The 19,089-nt window shown below is 37.1% G+C and overlaps 1 protein-coding gene across 1 annotated transcript in view; it reads left to right on the forward strand.

Annotated features, from left to right (window-relative positions):
- The first annotated feature begins 2,375 nt into the window (after positions 1–2,375).
- camkva (CaM kinase-like vesicle-associated a) overlaps positions 2,376–19,089 on the forward strand; it is a 37,393-nt gene continuing 20,679 nt past the window's right edge. Inside the window, exon 1 of the mRNA XM_026930251.3 lies at positions 2,376–2,579. The gene's annotated coding sequence lies outside the window, so the exon portion shown is untranslated. The remainder of the gene's footprint in view (positions 2,580–19,089) is intronic.

A 19,089-nucleotide genomic window follows, 5' to 3' on the forward strand; every position in this document is an offset into this window, starting at 1 on the left:
TCTCTCTCTCTCTCCTTATAATAGCATTAGATCGGATGTCCTTGCTCCCTATTTTGTTTGCTGGCTCTTATACTTGATCAATGATATTATCAATGATAATTATTAGCTGGACCTTTTTTGTGCCTAAGGTATTGATGGCATATAATGTACACTATACAGTATGGCCAAAAGTTTGTGGACGCCTGACCATCACACCCATATGTGCTTGTTGAACAGTCCCCCTTTGCTGTTATAATAACCTCCGCTTTTCTGGGGAGGCTTTCCAATAGATTTTGGAGTGTGGCTGAGGGGATTTGTGGTCATTCATCCACAAGATCATTACTGAGGGCGAGGGAGCCTGAGGTGCAGTCAGTGTTCCAGTTCATTCCAAAGGTATTCAGTGAGGTCGAGGTCAGGGCTCTGTGCAAGACACTCGAGTTCTTCCACACACAAACTTTTGGTCATATAGTATATCTGTAATTACATATGAGTCACTGCAAATCCAACTCAACAGCTGTGACTTTGATTTACTGTTACAGGCTTTCTGCAGCAACTGGCAGCAGTGCAAGGACAACATGTTTTAGACCTTTTTTCCCCCACAGATTCAATAAAGATGCTGTTGCATTTCTCCGTTTAATCTTTATTGCCATTTCCACAGTACAATCTGCACACTGATAATAAAAAATAATAAATGTGCCAGCTGCTCATGCTATATGTCCATTTACAACAACCTCCACCAGGTTGTTTTGTTTGAAGGCATGGTATAATGTTCCATCTTTTACAGTGTTTATGATAATTACAGCAGATAGGGACATGGCAGAGAAAAACAATCAGTGGCTCATAGTGAATGTGGGGGATTTAGTGCAACTGCTAAAATTCTAATTATAGACTTTATAAACTGCTCCTCTAGCGAGCGGACTGCCAGTGGTACAGAGATGTCACCTTTTCCAATTTTAGATTGAAAAAAGCAAAACAGCCATTATTTAACATGAGAATAAGTCCTGTCCTCTGTAGTGGCCAATGCAAAAACCATTTCCGGAGATTTTAAATTTAACTGAATTATTTGGTAGAATTAGTTCTAGACAAATATAATCATATTAATAGAAATGATGTATAACTTTTAAGTATGGGTGTAATACATCATGACACAATGCCTTGTGATGCAAAAATTTGACAAACTGTGCATCATGGGAATGTATGATTCACATATTGGGAATCAGCAGTCTATTGATTATGCATCTAATGCAGTTGCCCTATTTGAACACCAGAGGCTCCATTCTGTGCAACCCACAGAGTTAAAATATATAGAGATCATGCTTATAGAAAGCTCTGGATCACAATGACTGACATGCATTATAGGTTATATGATTACATTACCATGTTATAACAGTTTAAAAGCACTTTTCAGTAGCTTTACAATGAAACCATTCCCACTACAATCTACAGTGCCCAAGAAAGAGGCTGTGGAACCTGGGCATTTTAGCCAACTTTGGAGCTCTAGTTCCGGTGAAAATGAGCTGCTACGGAGCTCATTATGTTTCAATCGATCATTTTCTCCAGGTAAAATATTTTGGAAGAATTTAGAAATTTATTTTTATGATATGGTGAACCTGCAGTACATTTTGTTTACAATATCACACATCTGTTCATAGCAATTTTTGCTTCATTTAGTTTTATTCAGACAAAAATGCATATTGTTTTGCTTTTTTTTATGATTCAGAAATCAAAATTCGAATTTTCTTCAAAATATTCTGAGAATCGAATCGTGAATCAGATCAAACCAGAGTGCATTGTTAAATCCTTAACTTTAAGACATTTACATTCATCATAGCTGATGATTTCTCTCAGATGAATGCTGAAATTTGGGTGGGTAAAATTGATACAGAGTAGTAAGACTGTTCCATCACTGTGATAGATTTTAGGGACCACAGAATGACACAGAATTCCTACAGGTACTCGTGGTGTATAATGACAATGTTAACATCATTCAGAGCTCAAAGCACACACACACACACACACACACACAGAGAGATAGATAGATAGATAGATAGATAGATAGGGGGGGAGTGAAGGAGAGAGAGAGACAGAGGGGGGGAGTGAAGGAGAGAGAGAGAGAGAGAGAGAGAGAGAGAGAAGGGGGGAGTGAAGGAGAGAGAGAGAGAGAGAGAAGGGGGGAGTGAAGGAGAGAGAGAGAGAGAGAGAGAGAAGGAGAGAGAGAGAGAGAGAGAGAGAGAGAAGGGGGGAGTGAAGGAGAGAGAGAGAGAGAGAGAGAGAGAGAGAGAAGGAGAGAGAGAGAGAGAGAGAGAAGGGGGGAGTGAAGGAGAGAGAGAGAGAGAGAGAGAGAGAGAGAGAGAGAGAAGGGGGGAGTGAAGGAGAGAGAGAGAGAGAGAGAGAGAGAGAGAAGGGGGGAGTGAAGGAGAGAGAGAGAGAGAGATAGAGAGAGAGACTTGCTCCTGCGCACAGCTCTCAGTGGAAGTTGAACTCGAAGCTAGTTCGGAATATTTTATATATTTTCCCTTCATTAAGCCTACTGTAAGAAACAGAAGAGCTCGTCCAGTCGAAGATAACAGCCCAGCACACACAGCCTCTCAGATTACTCGGTAAGTGATGTAAATGTGAGCTATTTGGTTCCAGCTGAGCATTTTTTTTTTTCTTCTTAATCTGAGGTAACCGGAGTTAAGCATCCAGGCGCGCGCGAGCCTGTGCCTGTGGAACAGTGACGCACCATAGCCCACAAGCCTTATGATAATATTTCCATTAGTACTTTCACTTATTAGTAATTTCACTGCGCTGAAGTTATCTAACGCTGAATAGCTCGTTAGTCGGAGAATAAAACTTCTTTATGCCATGCCATTTATAAAGGCTGATATGTACATCATATAGGGTAGCTCATCAGATCATAACAAAGATGAGAGAGAGACAAGTGGCAGTGGGTTGGGTTCAGTCTGGTGACATGAGTTACTAAAGTCCTGAGCTGGGAACAATGCAAACATTTACTTTATTTAAAGGTGCTTTAATATAAGACGCATAGTCTTTAATGTGTGAAATATTATCTGCATACACACATTTTTAGGTCCAACTATTATGCAAAGAAAGTGAGTTGTCTGGAGTTTGCATGTGCATAGTTTCAGTTTTAGACAAAGAAGAAGTCCATTTTTATTCCATAAAGTAACTGCACTTGCATGGATCAGACAATGTTTAGTTTGTGTTTTTTTTTTTTTTTTTTAGATTTCTGAAAAACTTTTCCTTAACATAAAACAGCGACAATTAACTAAATAAAATAAATATTATTTTATTTATAATAATAATAATAATTATTATTATTATTATTATTAATTATTTTATATAAATAATAATAATATAAATATTATTTAATAAAGTAAATAATGTATGTTGTCTTTAATGTGTAAAAATTGGTGATCCTAATTTAAGAAAATAGTGAAAAAAATTACCTACTAGATTACCACAAGGACAAAACAGTAAATTTGCTTTTAAAAATTAAGATATACCATTAAACATAATTATATTTCTTTATTTCGGGAGGAAAGGGGGTGTGGAGTGTGTGGGCTTTGGCTACGAGTGAACGTACACAAAGCCCCCGACTTCTGCTTAAATATAGTGTGATTACATTTGGTATTTATTTAAAAAGTTATGTGATTTTTATAATTTCTTTCTGTCCTTGCGTATGGAGGCATGGAAAATAGCCTATAACGAGCGACATTTCATGGTAATGGTATAGTTCAATCCCGTGTTAGGAAAGCCTGCAAACTGTAGACTGGATTAAAATGGAAAGACTAATGCTACAGTAGTTTGTAAGTGATCCAGGTAGCTGGTATAACTAGTCAGATTTGCTATATTTTCTCATCACAGTTTGGGATTGGCAATGTTATTTACTAATGAGGTTGTCAGGGACATTGTTTTGTAACTTTACATAATAGCAGAAAGGAGTGGAATGGCATGGAGAGATAAACTGACATTGTGTACCAAATGCTGTTTTTTTTTTAATCAAGGGATTTGCCTGCTAAAGAACTTGTGCACGATAGGTCTTCACTTTGTTGATGTTACCAAGTGCCCAGAGATGATTCCCTCCTCATAATGGCCTTGAATATTGGCTGTAACCATAGTGACAGTATTCAAATGTAATCGTGCCTGATCCGTTGTTGTCCACAACCTTCTTGTGTTCTGTTAAATTTATATTCTACCCTGTTGGGTATTTCTAATAGCTCAGTGTTCATCCACTCAGACATGATGTCTAAAACTTTGAAATAGATCTGGTAAGGAAAGGAGTGCTGATGCAACATTAATTCATTCATGCATCTTTAGTTACTGCTTTATCCTGGTCAGGGCCATCGTGGATCCCAGGAACAGGGATACACCTTGGATGGCATGCCAGACCAACGCAGGGCACCATGCACACACATTCATGGGCAATTTAACGTAGGAAATCCACCTACTGGCATGTTTTTGGGAGGTGGAAGGAAACCAAGGAACCTAGAGGAAACCCCTGTGGACACTGGAAGAACCTGCACACAGACAGTAACCCAAGCTCAGGATCGAACCAGAGACCCTGGAGCTGTGAGGCAGTAACGCTACTCGCTGCACCACTGTGCTATGATGCAACGTTTAAAACCTCATGCTAAATATTTAATATTGCAAACCTAAGCGTACTTTGCTTATTGACTCACCAGAAGAGAAAAAAGAGTTAGGTGAATATTGAGGGATTGACTTTTACAGCGGCTGTCACTTATGTGAGAAAATCTTGTTTTAAAGTTATTCCACATCACTGTATATATACATATATATAACGTTTTATTTTAAACAACATGTTGCAATTTATTAGAGATTTATACTTATATATAAGTATAAATCTCTAATAAATTGCAACATGTTGTTTAAAATAAAACGTTATAAGCATTTAGTCCTTATTTAAACTATTTGATGCTATATATTGTTTTATGTGAATGTCCATTTGCAGGGGTGCCGCTATGATTTTTTGGGCCCCTTGACAAATTTCTACTCCGGGCCCCAAGCCTCCATGCCCAATTATCTTACTTTATTGCAACATGTAAAAACAATTTTATACACTTTATCATTATTAATAAGAATAATAATTATTGCATATTCAGTAAGAGATAATAAAGAACTAATTTAAATTTGAAAAGTTTATTAAATTAGCTGAAATTTTACATTAATAACTATATACAAATAACTATATATACAGTATAACTAATGAGCACCATTGTACTTGTGTTGCCTTGTAATTCGTTATTCCCCAAGTGCCAAGTGCCGTGTATTTGTCCAGATCTTGGAGATCAAGCTGTCTTGCTATATTGTGCTCAATGGAGAGCATGGCCAGACCATTTAGTCTTTCCTGATACATTGTTTTTGCAGTGTAAAACTTACAGCTTCATATGGGTTAGCTTTCAGAATCATATCACAAAATAGGGAACATAAATTCTTTTTTTTTTTTTTTTTTTTGACTAGCTGTCTTCCCTGTCTTGCTCTGTCTTCTTTTTTCCTGTTTTTCTTTCCTCTTTTGGTATACCGATTTTGGCTGCGCCATTGCTTGCCATCTACCTGATGCGTGCGTGAGTCAGAACTATGAAGTGCTGCGTTTCAGAATAAACCACGAATGTCTTAAGGGGACACACACGCACTCGGCACAGTCTGAGGGCAGTCATTATAGCGTGCTTCTTAATGGTTTACTTGTGCAAAGAGGCCATTTAAATACCATAGTCATACGAGAAAGGATGGGGTTTTGCTGACGCCCCTGTCTGACCAGGGTCCTTAGAATCGTCCCAACCTTCACGCCGTTATATCATCCCTGTCTATTTGTGTCTTACTAACCTTTAAAAGGATGAAAGAGTTAGAATTCATCTGTTATTTGTTATTGTTTATTGACTGTGATTCCTCAAGCTTGCAGGGCTTATTTTATTTTATTTTATCTCATGTTATTTTATTTTATTTTATTTTATTTTATTTTAAGTTGAAGAAAATTATATTGAATGGAGACCGGGCATATTTCATTTAACTGTGTGGTTGCTACATGTCTCCTTCACACGGTACTGAGCATGAGACCCAGCGAGTTGGTTTTAATAACAGTAAATGCCCAAACATGTCCCATTGCTTAAACTTTTAGTGAAAATACAAACAAAAATTTGAATGCAGTTTTATCAGATGAAGTTAATATACAATAAAAACACAAGGAGTTGAGCATTTCTGTCACTGAATCCCAAATATTGTTCTACACTATGCCTAGGTAAGAAATACATCACCATTACTTTACACATATGGTATACTCTGTGGAGTCAAACAAAGTGAATAGGAAGCCATTTGAACTATCTTGAAATTGGCGGATTTTTACCTGGATCATGGGTAGTAAATGAAAATGAATCTGAAACATTAAATTGTATAAACCCAGCCAGACAAAGAGAAAATAAATCTTTGGCAGTTACTACACTATCGACATTGTCCAGGATGATACAGAATGATCCAGGATGCAATCATGCATACTTATTGGGCATCTTGTGGTAAATTTCTGCAGACAAAGGCAAAGTGTGGCAGACAATGTGTCTATGATGTACAGAGCCATTTCTACTGTAAGATATATTGCAAAGATTAGGAGAGGGAAAATTATCAAGTGGATAATGTCCATAGATCAGAAATATAGGTGCACCATGGTCACCTTGTTTCCAACACAAAGGCTGAGAAAAAAGAAGAAAAATGTGTCACCTTTTCCCCATGCCTGAATTTTTTTTGGGACAGTTTCAGGTCTTTTGTGTTCTATTTGAGATCTCCAGTTAGACTGGAGATTCTGCTGAAACCAGGCAGCCTCTTGACTCTTCTGCCTCACACACTGGGAAAATGTTATTGAGCACAGTTGAACAACGGTACACCTAAGACAACTCAAAACGAGCTGCTAGACTGTATGCCCAACAGGGGTGCCATAAACGGCGTGAAGGTTGGGATGATTCTAAGGGCCCTGGTCAGACAGGGGGCCCAGCAGAATCCCATACTTTCCCGTATGATTTTGGTATTTAAATGGCCTATTTGCACAAGTAAGCTATTAAGAAGCACGCTATAATGACTGCCCTCAGACTGTGCCGAGTGCGTGTGTGTCCCCTTAAGACGTTTGTGGTTTATTCTGAAACGCAGCACTTCACAGTTGTGACTTCTTACATGCATCAGGTAGATGGCAAGAGATGGCACAGCCAAAATCGGGATACCAAAAGAGGAAAGAAAAACAGGAAAAAAGAGGAGAGAGCAAGACAGGGAAGACAGCTAGTCACCCAGTTTTTCAAAAAAAAAAAAAAAAAAGATGATTTATGTTCCCTATTTCGTGCTATGATTCCGAAGATAACCTATGTGGAGCTGTCAGAATAAATCTGAGGTGTAGTGTTTGTTATACTGTAATTAACATAAAATAAAAATTCTAGTATTTACTCACCCCGATGTTTATCCTTGGAAGTTGGAACGCAATTTCCAAGAATGTATGTGTTTCCATGCAGTCAATCATAATGGTAATGGAGCTTTGAGCTTCAAAACAGACTGAAAAGCTCCATTAAAATGACAGTAAAATTAGTCCAGTCATCTCTTCCTGTGTAAATATATATTCAAGTTTTCTGAAGCCTTGCAACAGCTTTCAGTGAAGAATCAATCGAAATTTACATTGTAAATTTTACGTTGTAAAAACAATGCCTGAGGAAAGACTAAATGGTCTGGCCATGCTGTCTATTGCGCATAATATAGTAAAACAACTTAATTTCCAAGATCTGATCAAAGATTTTGCTGTCAGAAAAACACAGCGCTTGGCACTTGGGGAATAAGGAATTACAAGTCAACTGCCTATAAATATATTTCTATACAGTCCGTGTGTGTGTGTGTCTGTTTGAGAGAGAGAGTACAATGGTGTTCATTAGTTGTAGTTATTTGTATATAGTTATAAATGCATAATTTCAGTTAATTTAATAAACTGTTCAAATAATATAAATATAAATAGTATAAACTTGTTGTTACACGTTCCAATAAGATAAGATGATGCTGATGACTGTATGTTGTCAACTTTCAACTATCAGTTAAGGAGTTAATCGAAAACTTCACTAGATAATAACCTATAGCATAAATCAAGTGTGATAGTCTCTTGACTTAATTTGCTTGAGGCTATGTTGTTATTAATGTTGTCCTGCCCCAGTGAAATCTATGATCACGTGTTGAGGAAACAATATTTTAATAAGGGTTTTGTATGGACTGCTTGTTCTTAATATTCATATGGAATTCAGATCTTAAAATGAGTAAGGTGAAAAAAAGAATCAGGACTTTTATATTTAATTATGAGATGAGATAATTATAAGATGTTTAAACAATTTTATATGTCAGTTCTCTGCAGAAGTTAATATTTTGCTGCTTGAAGGAAAAATGCCAGGAAATTTTTCTCAGAATTTGTGTTACTGCCATAATTATGCCTCAATAACACTGATTATTTTAGTTTTAGATATTTCATAAATTGCACATTCCTTGTACATTCCTGTTAAAGGCGTTTCCGCTGAAATTGACATCCCTTCTTCCTTTTCATCTTCATCTGACAAGGTTTCATATTTTAAATCAAACGTTTTGAACTAGGAAGTGGAATTTTATGTGGCAAACACAGACGAGTGATACAAACAGTGAAACATCCAAGTGTGGTTATACTAAATATAAGCACTCTTGGAACACAGCTCAACCAATCAAATTAGTGGACCGGAGCTAACTGTTGTATGTATGTATGTATGTGTATATATATATATATATATATATATATATATATATATATATATATATATATATATACTGCATTATGGTCCAGTGGTCCAGTGTGCTTGTTTGTGTTTGAATGGGGCCTTAATGAACACTCCTCAACACCCCTTCACCCCCTCTCAGTCTGAAATCAGCAAGCACCCAGCACAGCCAGATAATTTTCCTGTGATCAAAAAAAAGCATGCTATGCTTCAAAAAACTTTACAACAAGAAATGCAGTAAAACTAGAATAAACTCTTAACAGAGCTTTTCCATGTAGCTGGAATTAGTGATGTCGCTTCTGGACAGGTCTGTAAACACAATCTGTATAAAGCTTTGAATTGTTTGAACTGCCTCCTTTGTAGCCTCATTCTTATTTAATTGCAAAGAAAAACAGGAAAGGTACTTGACCATTCTTATAAATCAGTGTGAAACAAATTTCATGTGTTTTTAGTGTTATAACTTGCGTATCATGTAGCATAAAATTTAAACCGGAGCTTAAAAGCTCAAAATCTCATTTCCAAAGAAACAGCGACTGCAATCGCAACCTTTCTCTAGGGTTACAACTTGACTTTCAAGCAGTTAAATCAGTTGAACAAGTGTGCTTGAAAGTGAGTTCAGAGACAGTCTTTGCTAATGCTAACACTAATTAGCATGCTAACTCTAGTTGATTCACCACAGGTTCTTGGGGTGGAGCTTTGTGTACATGGGTGAGAATGGGAGCAGTTGAGTTAAAAAAAAACTCCAGCTACCTAATTACCTAATATTAACAAATTTTGACAAATCTTGCCTAATGCTCCTTTAAGATAAACTCTCAAAGCAGACACATTATGTAGTATTTTTACAGATGCTAGATTTTAGTAAATCAGGGCATCCTTATAATCATACATTTACCTGCCTGCAGTAGAACAATGCTACTCCTTTATTTCCATGTCATCTACATGGACGGCATCGCTAGTCGATGAGACTATTAACTTTTTGACTGGCATGTATAGGCATTATCTTCAATCTTTATCTTTTTCATCATTATTGCACTGCCAAGAGGTTGTCATGTTATGGATTTAGCTTTCAAATGCATGCTAGAGAGCTTTATTTCTCTATAATATTTGGATGTGTGTGTTTTTTTTTTTTTAAATAATTACTATGAATTTTATCAGTATAAAAATATCACCTGGAAAATTTTCTATCCTTGTCATCGAAAACCTCATACTTGATCGAAAAGCTTGCTGGACCTAGCAACAGTAACCAAGTGTGCGAAGAGTCATTGACGCAGAGTTAATTCTAGTGTGGTCTAGAAGTTTCAACTTAAAATTAGAATATTTCTACTCACATGAGAATACAAGTTTTTATTGGCAGTTTTATATTTAAAAATATAAACAATATAAAATAAATAATTAAATAATAATCAACACTCCAGTGTCCAGAGTTTTGCATGTCCAAGCATGTTTCCATCTGGTTCCTTCCACTTCCCAAAAAAAGTGCAGATGGATTGGGTACTTACTAGATTGTGTGTGTGTGTGTGTGTGTGTGTGTGTTACCCTGTGGCAGGTTGGTGTTATGTCCAGGGTGTAATCCAGCTTTGCTCCTAGTGTTTCTGGAATAGGCGTCATATCCTGATTTAGATAAGCGGTGAAATGTTGGAATTTTCCATAAATGAAATGGGCAGCCCCTTGAATGCCGCCGTATTACGTACTACCTGTAGCGTAGAGTCAGCTCATGAAAGATGAAGGACAAATCCCAGCTATACTATTTGCTGCTTCTTCCTAAAGCACAGTTGGCCATGTTCAAAATGTGAGGAAATGATGTAAGTCTCCTCTTTACTATTTGGATCTGACATGTTCTTAGTTTGAATCCCTGGGAAAGTCTTATCAAGGCTACTCTTGGTCTGCTGATATTATAATAATAATAGTATATGTGAGTATGTGTTTCTTGCTGATGGTCAGAACGGCGTGATATTGCTTGTAGTCTTTAATCCTCCCATCTCTAACACACGTATTAATAGATTTGTTTGTGCTTTATGCTCGTTTCTAGTGACATCATGTCCCTTACAGAACAGTTTGTTTGTGGCAGAGGTAGTGCCATTTACTTAATTCCAGTCATTAGCAGGATGATGATTCACCATTTTGCTAAATTGCCAAGAAGCGCCTACTGTTGAATAGAGCAGCTGAAAAAGAGCCATTTGCTTCTTATTAATCATTGTCCTGTCAGCAAGAAATGTTCTTTAAAATGGTCGCTTCTCTTCTGCTTCTCCAGGCAATTATTAACTTTTGCGATAATGTTAATAATGTTAATATAGACCTTTTGCTGTAGGATTGTATATAAATTGATTTCCGTCAGCTCTTCGAGAGCCCATTGTATGTTATATTAGCAGTGTATTTCTTGCAAAATCTGGAGTTTACCGTTAGAGTATTCTCAGAGACAACTGATCAGGGGTGGCATTATCAAAACATTCGTCATGCTAAGTACTTCGTTACCTCGTTCGTTAGACCGTTCTTCTTCCATTTAAAACTGTGTTTATGTAAATCAAATCACATGGAACCAACAAGTTAACTTAACTAGTTCATTTTAAGAGATGAATTTATGTTGAAGTAGAATATTTAATTTGTGTGGAACTGACATACACATTTGAATCAAGAAAAGTCAATGAACTTTTTGGATGAGCTTTTGTACTCCATTTGGTCGTTGTTTTGTACACTGAAAACAAGAAACGCTGTAAAACTAGAATAAACTCTTGGCAGAGCTTTTCCATGTAGCTGGAATTAATGATGTTGCTCCTAGACAGGTCTGTGAACACAATCTGTATAAAGCTTTGAATTGTTTCAATGGCTTCCTTTACATAACAAATGAAGTAGCCACATTCTTTTTTAATTGCAAAGAAAAACAGGAAAGCAAAGGCACTTGACCAAATAGTTGATTACGCTTGCGTCTGTCATCCGCTATTCATAAATACTGTCTATGTGTGTGTGTTTTTGCTGAAGTCTCTGATTCATATGTTAAATTTACTTGATTTAGTGGACTTGATTGTGCGACTCATGCGACTTTACTCCTGACTCGGGCTGGACGGAGTCAACAAACACCTTGTTCAATCTCTGATAATGAAGGATTTCAGGAGACACTTGCAAAACTGGCTTGTACGTAACATACGTCCTTGTTTAGTTGTTTGTTATTCATTAATATTCATCGTTAGTTCTTTTTCAGTGGGTTTCTTTGTTTGAAAATAACAACTAATTCTATATATTCAACAATTAGAGCCATGTTCCCTGTGTTTCCTTATTTTGCTTCAACATACTTGCAGTGCTTAACTTCATTTCTAGATTTCCTCTTCTAGGGTTAGTTCTTCAGACAGATCGCCTCATTTCTCCTGTTTTTGTTTATAATTCTGCCTGTATCCTTCACCTTAATGCCTTTCCTATTGTCGATTACTGAAAAAGCCCTAATAAAGTTCCTCTGCACGCAAGTCCTCTGACTTCCTGGCATTGCACAGATTATCCCATCTCCGATTCAAACGGATTCTCGTATAAATATTGCAAAAATAAATCGAGAACCAGACAATATAATGGAGTTTTCAAGAATCTCATGTACAACTTCCTATTTCTCTATCAAACTCAACGAGTATTGTGGAAGTATTGCTACCACCTCAGGCAGTACACTGACCGTGCTCATTAGTCTGGCTTCAGTAGAGTTGCATGACATGACGCATCACCAGATGGAGTTGGAAATGTTGACTTTGTAGCAGCATGAACAGAGAAGGCGGGTGAAATACTCATTAACATCTCCATTTCATAGTCCCCTTTATATCCACCACTTGATGGCCATTCACTCAGGCTGCAGCTACACATTTTTAATGGCCATTTTTAGCAGTGGCTAGATATTAACTATTTATTTTTATCTTCAGTAGAGCCATACACTTGCATACAAGTTACATATTCCCTTGACTGTTTTAACACATTTGGTAACTGACAAAAAAATAGTATTTGCATATTTAAAAAAAATATCTTTGTATTTGTTCAGTTAGTTTACATGTGTGGAAATTATAACGATCAGTGGAGTCTGATAGTCTATAGGGTTTTGCTTCTTTGGCTTCTTTGGATGCTCAATTGGTCCATAATTAAGCAGAATCACACGACTAAGAGTGCGGTTATGCTGAACATGCCTGTGTGTACGTCTGTGAGTCGCCACAGGTAGGTAATCATGGGTTTAACTGTAGGTAATCACAGCCATGCTGAACGACTGTGAGTGTGATATTGCTTTTATACAACAATTCTATAAACAAGAAAGTAGTACTGAGTAAGAGAGATTTCAGACACAATATGGCCAAATGTTCTGTTTAGTTTCGCTCCGCTAGCTGAAATAGATCCCAAAGAAGTCGCACTTATTTTATAGCACATCGGCTAGCTGGCTAGCTAGCTCGCATTGATTTGTACATTCCCGTTAAAGGTGTTTCTTCAACCAATGAGCTTTCATATTTTAAGCCAAAAGTTATATTCCTGAAATTTATAGTCCACTGGTGATGTCGCTAACACTACTGTAGGAACAGTTTTAAACTAGGAAATGAAATTTTACGTGGCGAACACAGACGAGCAGAGTGAAACACACAGCGAAACTTCCCAGTGCGTTTATAGGAAATATAGGCGCTCTTGGAACGGCACTTGACCAATCAAATTCGTGGACCGGAGCTAACTGTTGTATAATAAATTATAAAAACACTATTTTGAACATATTGTGCATGAATCCTCAAAATGAAATGCATTCAACAGCCAGAAAAGCAGAAAAGTGGTCACACCTTATTGATTTGTTGATACCTTGTCGTCTGGTAGATTAATTCCTTCATTAATTAACTCATCTGTCTGTGACCTAACAATGAAGCACTACTTATTTATGCATCAAGGAAGTGATCCAAGGCATACTCATGTCTTTGCTGAAGTACAAGAACAAAAATGTTTGTGTTTGATGATTGGTTTCATTTTATTTATTTATGACTCTTTGAAGATATAAAATTATAAGCAGACAATAAGAAGTGATATATTGGGTTACATGAATTTGTCAGTCTTTCTACCGATGTATCTATTCATTCTCTTTCACATGTGTCTAACCTTTGTCTTCCACACATACACAAAGTTAGATTTAACTTGATATCCAGGGAAGGGAGATGTCTTTATTAGCAGTGAGCTATTACATAAAATGTTCATGACGCATCATCATTTGACACATCTGTGTACTGAAATAATAACCTGTAAAGTTAGATAGATTATTTGCAAATCATAGGATGAGGTCATATTTGTTTAGTAGAGACAACCAGGAGTGGAAGAACAGTAGGGGCAATGTAAGACGCTCTCACAGAATAAGGGTACTTAAATGTTCTGGTGAGTTACAATGCGTAAAACCTATGCAGGAGGAAATTTAAGGAGGATCAATGACGTGTCTGGATATCTGCACCTTGGCTTACTTATAGCCAGTCGTTATCACCACATACTGTACATGCCCCAGAAGACACTTAAATGAAGTAATTCACATAAAATTCAATAAAATAGCAGCATGAATCACTAATTAAAAAGTAAATACACACATCAAATAGTATACATTATCATCCAAATAGTGTCCATCTTCAATCTTTGGACAGCAACGGTATTAAAATATATAGGAATCTTATTTCCCTGGGTACAAAAGTGTCAGATGTTGTATACTGAATAAACTCTGAACATGATTAATAATTGTTGCATGCATTCGTCTAAACATTTCTAAAACTTTACAGAGAAAATGTGATTTTTTTTTTGTCAGTTGTACTCAGTGGAAGTTAAATCTTTGCTCATTTGTGTGAGAGCTCCTGGGATTAAAAAAGCAGCCTTTACTCTGCTGGAATCCAGACATACTCTTGCTTTCCCACCCCTTTTGTTGCCTGGGAAACGTGTTATTATGAGGCGGGTGCTTGTCTTTAAGCGATCCTCCTTGTCTTTTGCTCTCTTTTTTCCCCTTGTTATTCCCCCCCTTTTTTTTAGATAGAAGCATGCCCACCAAGAAACTGATCAAGTTCATTGAGCAGCACTCCCCCTCATCCCTCTTATAAACTCTAAACCATCTCCAGTGTAGTCGCTGCATTTCATTAGTCTTCTTACTGTGTAACACTTGAAATGGAGGGATGAGATTCTATTTCTTTTGTGTACAATGATTAGAAGTATGAGAATGTAAAAAAGTCTACGAATTGGCTGAAAGTTAGATGAGGAATTATTCATAACGGCATGGACGGAGAGGCAAGCAAAAAATAAATAACAGATGGATGGAAGTGGAAGTGAATGCACTTCTGCAGTTCTTTATCTCTGTCTATGAAGGCATCTCATTTGCCATAGCTATTAATAGTGCAATTCCTGGTTCATTCATAGATACGTCAGCTTTCCAGTAGACATGGAATATGAGATAAAAACTCAAATTTTGGTTGCGCAGAGGGAGGGTTGAGCATGAGTTGTATAATTTTAGAGATGTGTCTGCTTGCTTGGGCTCTGCAGTGCTTTGTTAATGCACAACAAACACACACGTACATGTGTAATTCTGTATTTGTAGGATATTTTTGTACAATTTTTTTGCATGTTTTCTACTCAGTACCAGCCATATATTTATAGGGATATATTTTTATGGGGATGTTTGTTCTCAATAATGAGATAAAAAAAAAAAGGGAACACGGTGTAGTGTATGGCTGTGCTTATGTGGGGCTTGGTAACCAAGGCAACAAACAACATCAGAAACAGAATGATCAGCTGGGCGTGAAGAGAAGTAAAGAGCGCTAATACACTAAAGTGCACACAGACACACGCACACAGACACACACACACACACATACACCAATTAAGACATTCTGTGCAGAAGGCTTGTAAGGCATTTTGGACATCTTGGGATCTCACAAATTTGCATGGAGTTAACCGGAACGTAGGATATTTACCTGAGGGCTAACCTGTGTCACGTTCTTTACTGCAGTATGTAGAGTTTATGAAGTGTATCTGCAATGTGCCCTTGCTCGTAAAAAAAAAAAAAAAAACAAAAAAAAACACTTTACTCCATTGAAAACTCTTTGTAGACTCTCTATAGCTGAGTATCAAGTGCCTGTACTGCTGTGTGTGTGTGTGTGTGTGTGTGTGTGTGTGTCATGGATGGAGAGCATTTTTAATCTTGGTAGAAAACTGGATGATTGAAACAATCTATTTATTATTGTTTCACGTGTTTTTTCTGGTACTTCACCAAATCTGTGTTAGGACTTCCTTGTTTTGATACGGACTAGAAATCAAGAACGCACTTGTTCATAGCAGGGTGGAATCATACGACAAGTGTACAGTATTATAATCATAATAACCCAAAAATATGACGCTGAGTGGAACACTTTCTATTTGCAGTTTCATATATTGAAAGAAGATGGAGTATATTTTAATTTTAATTTAATTTTGAGTTAATTTGTCTAGGGAAACTGCTAGAATAATTTAATCCAAACTTGTCCATATTATCAACTCTGTAGAAATCCCATGTTTAAAAAGGCAACTCTGTCTTCATTCAGTAGCTTTAGTAGTTTAGTAGTTTATTGTAGTCTATATTGGTAGAGAAGACTATTAAGATTTGCTTATTATAACATTTGCCTGTGAGGTTATACCAAAATACCTTTATGTTGTCACATTTCTTAGTAACTACTGAACTAGATTATTTAGAGGTGAGCACTTCTGATGCAGAAGTCAGGTTTAAAATCCTTACCATCTACAGTGGCCTGTCATGAAAATAGAAAGCAACAATCAAAGGGCATCAAGTTTTGATCAAGAAGCACAAGGTTTCTGGGTTTTGGCTCTGTCTTGAACCATCTGCACTGTCTCACCACAGCTTGAGTGCATTCGCCCTTTGAAGCTGTCCAAGGACCCTGCTGTCTGCCAGGCCTACTGTGGACATTGCTTTATAGAAATCTTCTGTGAATATGTTGCGCTCTGCATTGCAGACATAGGGCTTGGTTCAGCAAGAGCAGGCACTGTCGTAGATAAAAATCCTTCACTTTTCAATAGCATCTCTGGTCTTCTTTCAGTGTTTTTCACTACAACAAGAATAACCAATTAGTGAACAGTGTGTTATATCATACCATTATTGAATATATAATAAAATAAATCTGTTGTAGCTAGCCGAAGTGTAGGACTTTGAATTGGAATGTCTGTCCTTGGAAGGGAAACCTCAAAAAGCATCTGTGATCTGGAGCAATGGAAACATGAAAATATTCATTGCTTCTACTCAGTGGATCTACTGACATGAACCAGTCTTGTGGCTGCACAGCATGAATAGCCTCCAATGGCCTTAACATATGGAATGGGAAGGCTTTTGTGAATCAGTTCAGCCCTCTCAGATCTAGAAGCAGACTGTTTAGAGCCCAATGCATGGGGTAAAAAGGGAGAGGTTAGTCCAATCCAGTCCACCACAGTTTTTAGAGGGGCTGCCATGGCTTGTTTGGAGTGCAAGCAAGCTGGTAGGGAATAATTCAGATTCATTTCTGGACAATGCTGAAGCCAAAATTGGACAACATGATTCCAATTCCAGGTCAAAGTGAACTGTCTGTTCATTTTTAGACTGGAAATGTCTCCTAGACATGGCTATAGACTCCTCTGAAAGAGAACTGTCTGTTCATTGTTAGACTGGAACTGTCTATTAGACATGGCTATAGACTCCTCTGAAAGAGAACTGTCTGTTTGCTTATAAGGAGGACTCTGCTATAGGGTTCAAACTTCAGCTGTATGTGGCTTTATTTCCAGGATCAAAGATTGCTTCTCTAAGATGGTCAGTGCAGATGCTGCGAACATATAACTTTATATAACTTGTGACCTTCCTCGGCTTACAGGGAGTTTAGACAGGCATGAGCATTCCTGCAGTTGGTGGATGGGGTGGATGGTTCTCAGGGTGATAAGCAGTCTTGGGTTTCCACCAAACATAGTGCTTTGTGCCAAGGCCAAAATGTTCAATGTTGGTCTCATCAGACCTGAGAAACATTTTTCACATGTTTGCTGAGTCTCCAACATGTCTTTTGGGAAACTTGTATGGCCTTTTTTCCCTCTTCTGACCACTCATCCAAAACTCCAGCTTTGTGGAGTGGCTGCACTAAGGTTGTCCTGTGAATAGATTTTCTTTTCTGAGCTGTGGATCTTTCCAGCTTCTTCACAGTTACCCTTGGCCTCTTGGCTGCTAATGGTGCTTTGCTGGATGTTCAGATTTTGGGGTATTTTTTTATAGCCAAACCCTGATTGATACATTTCCAGAACTTTGTCCTGGACTTGCTTTAATAACTCTTTGGTCTTCATAATGCTGTTTGTTCAGGTATATTCTCTAACAAGCTCTGGGGCCTTATAAACAGATGTATTTATATTGAGACACTTCAGTAGTTTACATGATAATTACACTAATTATGTGACTTCTGATGGCACCTGGTTGCACCAGAACTGAGTTTGGGTTTCCATAGTGCTGGAAGTGAATATTTATTCAAGCACATATTTCATGGTTTTTATTTGTACATAATTTTTCAAACTATATTGATTTTTCCCCTACTTCAATATTTTGAGTAGATTCATGACATTCAGCTCCAGGTTGTAACAAAATGTGGAAAATTGTATTTATGAGAAGGTCATAATTAAATGTAATTAAACACACAGTTATTGACATTGCCATTGACATTTGGACTGTTAATTTTAAATGAAACCATGAAGATATTCATCACATTGTTTTTAGGCTACACATCATGGGGCCTGTTCTTCTCTTCCTCCAGTTTCTTCTTAAGTTCTCTCAGAAGTCAAGCAGTCTTGTAGGACATTATATACAGATAAGACCTCATGCACATTTAGGAACGCTGTTATCATTCAGATGCAGAGCTAGAATTTGGAGTCGTTCTTAACCTACTAGAAGAGCAACCACAGGGGATCTAACTCTGAGGATGAGAAGATGTTTTTGAATTTAAATGCTGAAATAAAATATGCTTTGAGCTGGACAAAGGTGTAGCATATGTAACAGTAAAACAACACATTTCAATGTGAAAAAATATTTGTAACCTGTTGTATTTAGGTTCCTTATATGTATGGGTGTAACAGGCTGGAGGTCCTGTGCATTGCTGAGATGAAAATCAGGTGTGCTCAACAAAACAGACCCAGCTTGGTCTGATCAGTGAGTTCAGCTGGTTTTTAAATAATGTTTTATCATATTTCTGTGTTTTTTCTTTCATTCCAACTATTTAATATAATATTTAATATAATATTGATGTTGAGTATCATACAAACATTTTGAATATTTTATGCTGTGTGTTCCCTGGGACTTACATGTCAGAAGATGGCTGTGGGCCTCATT

The sequence above is a fragment of the Pangasianodon hypophthalmus genome, chromosome 2, assembly GCF_027358585.1.
Source record: "Pangasianodon hypophthalmus isolate fPanHyp1 chromosome 2, fPanHyp1.pri, whole genome shotgun sequence".
Taxonomy (NCBI): Eukaryota; Metazoa; Chordata; class Actinopteri; order Siluriformes; family Pangasiidae; genus Pangasianodon; species Pangasianodon hypophthalmus.